Below are 6,908 nucleotides of genomic sequence, written 5' to 3'. Positions count from 1 at the left end.
GGAAAAATAAGGGATATTCCCAAAGCACACAAGAAGGTCAAAGCAAGTTCTTCTGGCTTGGAAAATCTGCAAGTTGATGGTTCTGTAGAAAGTGGGAAGGAAAAAGGAAGGATCATTAGGTTTCAGTTGGACAGTTGGTCATTGGACAAGGCCAGTCCCTTTGCAGTGGTGTGAAGCGACAGGACAAGGAGCAGTGGCCAAAAGCTGGAATGTAGGAAGTGGAAGAGCTGCTTTACAGTGAGAGTGACAGCCCAGCCCTTCCTCTGCTTGGCTGCCATGAGCAACAAGAGAAGGATTTAATGAATGTAGAAGATTCGAAATGAGCAAAACTCAGGTTTGCATAATGCTGCATTTTTTTCAGGTGAGGGGAAAGTTAAAAGGAAATAACTTGTTTTTTTTTCCTTCTCAGTAACGTTATCTGAATGAGATTTCTTGGCTTTGTGAAAGTCGGTGTTTAGTTTCAGCTGCATGAAGTGCTACCACGGAACTGAAACGGTCTCATTTGGGGAATAGAGGTGACTCATCTTCAGTCTTCCTGCAAAACTTTCAGTGCAAACTTCTTCCTTTTTTTTTTTAATATCCTTGAGTTTTGAGTGAGTTGGGTGGTGATAAAAGGGGGTGGGTTTCACTTTTGTGCTTTTGAGGGTTTCTTGAGAAGGCACAGCGACTGATAACTTTCCAAATGATAGTCTTCCCTCAACCTGGATATGATAGCAGAGTCAGAAGATGAGCAGAACTCCCTCATAAAAATGTGAGCTGAAATGGAGATGGGATTCATTTATTCTGGTGCAAATCACAGGATGAATCCTTCAGGATTCAGAGTTCCAGCCATTATTTCCTCATAGAACCATCAGCTTTTCACTGTTGCTGACCAAATTATTTCTTTTTATGCTTAGCAATGTTGTTAGCAGAGAATCTGTGTCCTTGGAAGCCAACAACAAAAAGGTTGTTTTGTAGAGTTTCTTGGTGATATCGTTCTATACTTGCCTCTTTGCCCATGCAATTCAATTGTCTGTGGTATGCCTGTTTTAAAGTGACATTCCTGTGAAAGGTTTACATTAAAAATTAAGGTACTTCACTACGCCAATTTCTTGCTCTTTCTGTCCCTGACTAAATACAGTGTGAATGGGGAGATTAAAGCATTGGGATCATCAGAATTGCCTTCATTTATTCAGCTTCTATGAGGGCTGATTTAACTTAATAACTCTCATGTAGCCAACTTGGATAACACGATAAATATGTGCTTTACTGAACCACTGTTATTTCAGATCATTTATTTTCATTAACCCATCACTCACTTTTATGTTTCACCTCCTACCAGTGTTACCCTGGAAATGAATTCCCGTTTTTCAGATTGCGTGCTGCTATTGGAACCATCAGCAAATCCTCTGTTATACCAGGTAGGGCAGGATGGGCTCCACTCCTTTTGCTTTTCGTTACTCCATCCCTCTTTTCATCCGTGCATCCCCACACCGCTTTTTAGTTCTCTTATAAATAATGAAAATGGAAAAATCAGTGAGAATTGCAGAATACCTTCGCCTTTCCCAGGAAAGCTTCTCAGCGCTGCGTAGGATGGGACCAGTCTTATCTTAGATACAGATTTCTGTAGTCTGAGCAGTCCCCAAAATGCCATCTGCAACTTCAAGCGTGGTGTTGTGCTGCTGAAATTCATTGACGATTGAAGTCTTTGCAACTCAGGTAGCGTTGCTTTGAGTTCGGTAATCGCAAGCAGAGAAATGTATAGAAGCGCGTTGTTGTAATTTAGTCAATTTTGTAATCTCGAAAATAAGAGGAAAGAAAGCTGAAATAAAACATTTATGTGGGTTGTGGTTTGTTTTTTGGTTTTTTTTCAGTAGAATAAATGTTTTAACCAAGATTTTTCCAGAAGCAATAGATTTTCTGAAACTATCTCTAATTGCTCTTCGTATCTTGGCTGATCGGTTTCATGTTCTGCTTCTTCCACCAGATGCCATCATCTGTGACACAGAATCCCTGCAGATAAAGGGAAGCTCATCCTTGCAGTTGGTTCCATTCATAAACTCTGCAACAAAGCAGTGACAGTGATGCCCAGGATGTGTTTCCGGCTCAAATGACAAAATGTCAGTAATTGAAGAAATGATTTTATACCCTTTAGTGAGCTGAGTGGGTGGGAAGAAGCAATTGATTGGGAATTTCTTTCAGTATTTATGGTCCTTGTTAAGAAATCATACCCTTGGTGGTATAAGAGTTGTGGCTTTATTGATTTCAGTAGCCCGTCTCTGCATTATTTTACCTGAGATGTGGTTGACTTGCTCCTATTTCTGAGACAGTAGCTAATTATTCATTGTCTTGCTTGAACAAGCCCTTGCATCTAAGTTTGAGAATTGCTGCCTGTTTGAGGAACCTCAACAGCTGGGGTTTGATGGGAAGCAGATCCAGTGGGCTCAGTGAAACCAGGTAAATGAAACGTGTATTACATGGGATGGAACCCACTGGTGCGTTTCAGTAGATAGATATCCCTAACCAGGGATGATTTTAGAAAGAGCGAGCCCAGGCCACATGAAATATACATACCTGTTTTTGTTCCTCCCCTGTTTTGTTCTTTAATGAGCATTTGTCTTTTCATTGTGTTTCTCTGTTGCATCTTTTCCTCTGATGTTTGTTGCAGGTGAATTTTGCAGACGGTATGGAAGCGGCAACGTACCTCGAACTGGGTTGTTTCAAAGCTCTTGGGTGCTTTCAAATTCTTCTATAATCATTGGAAGTGAAGGTACTTAACACTTCTGGAAGCTAGGGGACTGTGTTGCAACCTGGTTTAGGAACTTTCTTCTGTGTGGTGACTAATTAGATTTCTTTAAGACGACTTCAAGTGGCAGGTGACCCTCTGAAGGTCAAATCAATTGAGTGGTAAATAAAACAGGCTGGTAGATTCTTTGAGAGGCACGCCGCTCTTCGTAGGATGGAACTTGTTATCCTGGAGGCAATTGAACAAATTGAAAATAAATTGAGGGTAGAGAAATTGACAGGGGCAAAATGAAGCTTTCTGTTGAATCCGTGGAACAAGTTCCGTGGGCATGTCATCCAATCTCAGTCAGTGAAAGTCTGCATTTATATTGAACGTTTATGAAATTAATTTGATGGAGGAAGACTGAATGCTATTTCTTGCACTGGGAGTTGTTTTAATTCTTTCTAAAAAAGGCAAATTGTAAAAATACTGATTTATATATATATATATTAGGATCAGATATCCTTAAAAATAATAATAAAAGGTTGTGCCTAAAGACACATTTCATCAGTTATAACCCGAACCATTTTTATACCTTGTTCCCCAGCTTACAATCTGTAAGGAGCCAAAGCAGTACCGTGTGGTTCAGCTAACAGTACAGAGGAAGTCAGAAATACTTGTTTCCTGTGGACTTCTGGTTGAGTTGAATTTGCAGCCCCTTAAAAGAGACGCCTGTATTGAGGGCAAGAATAGCGGGGTATTTTCGGAAGCCTTTACATAAGGAAAGCATTTCAGATTGGATGCTCAAGCATGGAAGCCTCTGAAGTCTTCTGTTTGTGGCATCTTCTGAAAGGAGTTCTCCTGAAATTGGAAGACTAGCCAAGCTTTTAAGTGAGTACTGAATTAATGGGCTCATCCTGGTTGGTGGGTTGGTGTCCCGTTTTGGTATGTTGTGCTTTGGCTTACGTGGGGTCTGTGTAGTCAAAGAACTGGAGCACTGGTTCTCAATGAGTTCACTTCTTTAAGAGAAAGAAAAGGCTTCTTTTGGATGTGAGCTGGGATTCAGCAACTTTTCCAGTCCTTAGGCAAAGAGGAGTCTTTTCTTTGCATATTTTATGTCCTGTTCATTTGTTGCTTGTCAGAATTCTTGGAGGAGTTGGCTCTTAGACTGAAGTGTCGCTGGTTAGCTTGAATTGTGACTTTTCAACTCTATTATGCTTCAGGGGAGAAAAAAAAGCAGAATCTGCATACAGATGACATTTATTAAGTTCCACATGCTGAGTATGGTGGCCAGAACCACAGATATGGATTAAATGTGATGGCTGGAAACATTTGGCTTTGGGTTAACACAATGGCTTGGCCAATAGAAGTGACATGAATGCACTCCTTGAGCCTGCACATAAGCCCACTGCAAAGCTGCTGGGCTGGGGCAGGCCAGAGAAATTCCAGGAATATCTGGTACCTCCTGCAGTGCCGGAGTCTCTTCAGGATGTGTCCTTTCTTCTGTTGAGATGGATGATATTTGTCATAGAGTTGTTTGAGTCAGAAGAGGTCCTTAAAGGTCACCAGTGCTGTTTTCTGTGTTAGGTGAGCTGTTGGCTTTTATCAGGAAAACTCATTGTTGGCATTGTCCAAATGATCCTCGACAATCAATATTATCTTTTCTTCCGAGGGGGGAGAGGGGAAATAATAATAACATTTTGTGAATGTCTAGAGTCAAAGTGATTTTCGGTGCTTATCTATGCTTTGTTTTCACTCATCCTGAATGAAATGCATTCACTCTTTACTGGTGTACCAAACAGATCCATAAACATTTCATTACCAGCGAACACGTTGCTACTTCCATCAAGTGTTTGATTTCTGCGATGTTAATTGTATCCAAAGCCTGATATGGGGACGGCGGGTAATGAAACCAAAGCTGCTATTAACAGATAGAAATTGGAACTTGTGTTTTTTTTCCCTGCTCTTTTCAAAGTAATTTTCCACATATCGTAGCAATCTGTTGTGTCAAGTCTTAGCCCAGCCAAGCAGCACAGGACACCTGTATGAGCTGAGCTCTGGGTGTTTCCCTCTGCAGACAATGAAAGGGAGCTTTGATGTCCCACCTCGTAGCCCTTATATGCCCATATTGCAAAGATTTAGTGAAGAGGAGCAATTGTAGCGACCAACACCTTTATCTTTAAAAGCAAGTTATGGCCACCGTGGCATTGCAAGGAGAGAGCATGTGTCCATAGGTGCATGGTGTTATTGTTATTAATTTATTTCTTTAAAGGATGAAGAGGGAGGTGGGTGTTGCATTCAGCTTGAGTAAATTGTGATTAATTACCTGGAAGTGACTTCTGTTTCACAATTATTGAGCATGTGTTTGGCTCAGCAAATGCCCAGTTCTGTTTGAGAGGTGAAGGACAATGCAGATCCCTTTTAGCTGCATTTTCTATGTGGTCATCATTAATGTTATGCTGCCTTTGATTGTAGGTGCTTGGCACTGTCCACATAAGAAATAGTAATTTGCATTATAGAACAGCAATGTCTGTTTTGATTAAGAATAACACTTCCCCCTGCTCTCCTGTTTCCATGAATATTTAAATTAATTAAGCCCGGCAAAGATTTTATTTCAGCTTAATGACTTATAAATGTGACTTCTTATGTCTGTGGAAATGAGTGAAATGCGACAGACGCAGCCCTTAATATGCCTAATTACTGATCTGATGTATTCGGAGAAGATGGGGCAGCAGCTTTTTTCCTTAGATATTCCATGGCTGAGCTTGCAGTGATTGCTTGTGGCTCCACGCGTCTTTCTTCCACCCATTTCACTATTAGGTTTATTACTTAAGATTCTGCTTTGATGTCAAATAAAGCGATATACCTGCGATAAAACTGTGGAATGCTGCTGTAATCCCAAGGCTGGGGCTCTGAACATCACCTTGGTTGGCTGGGTGGCCAGCTCATGTGCAATACAAGATCCCTACACAGAAAACTGAGCTCAGTGTTTCAAATAAAAGACCCTTTTCTGCCCTGAAAATAATGTGCAGGATTAAGGGCTGGTGGTGGAAGGTGCTGGATATCCCAAGGTGCTAACAGGTAATGCCTTCAGTCCTGCCCTTTCCTGGAGAGCCACAGCAAGGATGTGTGACAGCAGCTGAGATTCACAGCACTAAATCCTCTTGTTCCGTGCTGGGTTGTTTGAGTAACATTCACATTTGGTGAACAAACCTGCCACGCTCTGAGTTCTTGGATGTTCCCAAATTGTAGTAATGTTTGACTTTTATGTGTGAGTCTAATTATTTAAAGTGTTGTGGGGGGCAGGTGCAGATTCTGTCTTCAGCAGATTGGTCTTGACTCAATTTAAATCCAGCTAAGAGTGTTAAATTGACATCTAAGTAGGTGAGTCAAGTGCTAGCAGTCTCTTTCAGAACAAGCTGTAGATGTGTTGTGATTCTAATTTATTTCTTTATAACTCTCCTAATGGAATAAAAAGTACAAGGGGGATATAAATACTTGGATGACTAACTTGGATATAGTTTTAAGTGAAGCCTGCATCCCCAGAGGTAAATGACAATTGCAATAAGGCAGCTGATGAGCAGGATGCTCACACCTGATGGAAGGTCTCTAGGGGCGGCTCTGAAAGTCATCCAAGCTGCTCTTGGATTTTAATTCTCTCTCCCCATTTCTACTCCCAGTGTGCTTTTGGGAACGTTAATTATTTCCTCTATTCTGCCACTTCCATCCTCCAACTGCATCAAACTCTGCTACCGCGGACAACAAGAATTCCCTCCCCACATTTCCATTACCCGGTCTTGGAAGAGATGCTACTTGGGATGACCCAAAGGTTGGGGTCTTGGGGCAGCTTCCCTAGGATGGGCAGACAGACACCACCCTCATTAAGTTGTATATGGAAAAATCCTGCCGAGTGTCAAAGGGAATAGCTGGGATACCTTTTTTTAGTAAGGTGTGTCTCTTTTTTGACTTAAAGGTATGAGGAAGATGACTAATTGAAGCATCATAAGCTTCTGCATGGAGAGCTGTCTAATGAGGCAGCTTTATCTGCAGCATTGTGAAGATTGGTCTATGAGTATAGGTTGCAAAAGCCTAAAATACAGCATTATTGTTAATCTAGCATATTTGATCTAGCTGGAATCTTAATCTTCAGATAGCTTACAAGGGCTGAAATTGATTGCTGCATCAGTTTGTCTGGCTGTAACTC

General features: G+C 41.3%; 1 long non-coding RNA gene across 1 annotated transcript; it reads left to right on the top strand.

Annotated features, from left to right (window-relative positions):
* The first annotated feature begins 1,588 nt into the window (after positions 1-1,588).
* On the top strand, positions 1,589-3,449 carry LOC140262538 (uncharacterized). Its single transcript, XR_011905836.1, has 4 exons — positions 1,589-1,698; positions 1,967-2,099; positions 2,648-2,749; positions 3,312-3,449. It is a non-coding gene; the product is annotated as an uncharacterized lncRNA (long non-coding RNA).
* Positions 3,450-6,908: the final 3,459 nt, after the last annotated feature.

The sequence above is a fragment of the Excalfactoria chinensis genome, chromosome 25 (genome assembly GCF_039878825.1).
Source record: "Excalfactoria chinensis isolate bCotChi1 chromosome 25, bCotChi1.hap2, whole genome shotgun sequence".
NCBI classification, from domain to species: Eukaryota; Metazoa; Chordata; class Aves; order Galliformes; family Phasianidae; genus Excalfactoria; species Excalfactoria chinensis.
The sequence above is the reverse complement of the archived record's forward strand: the minus strand, read 5'-3'. Positions and strand labels throughout refer to the sequence as shown.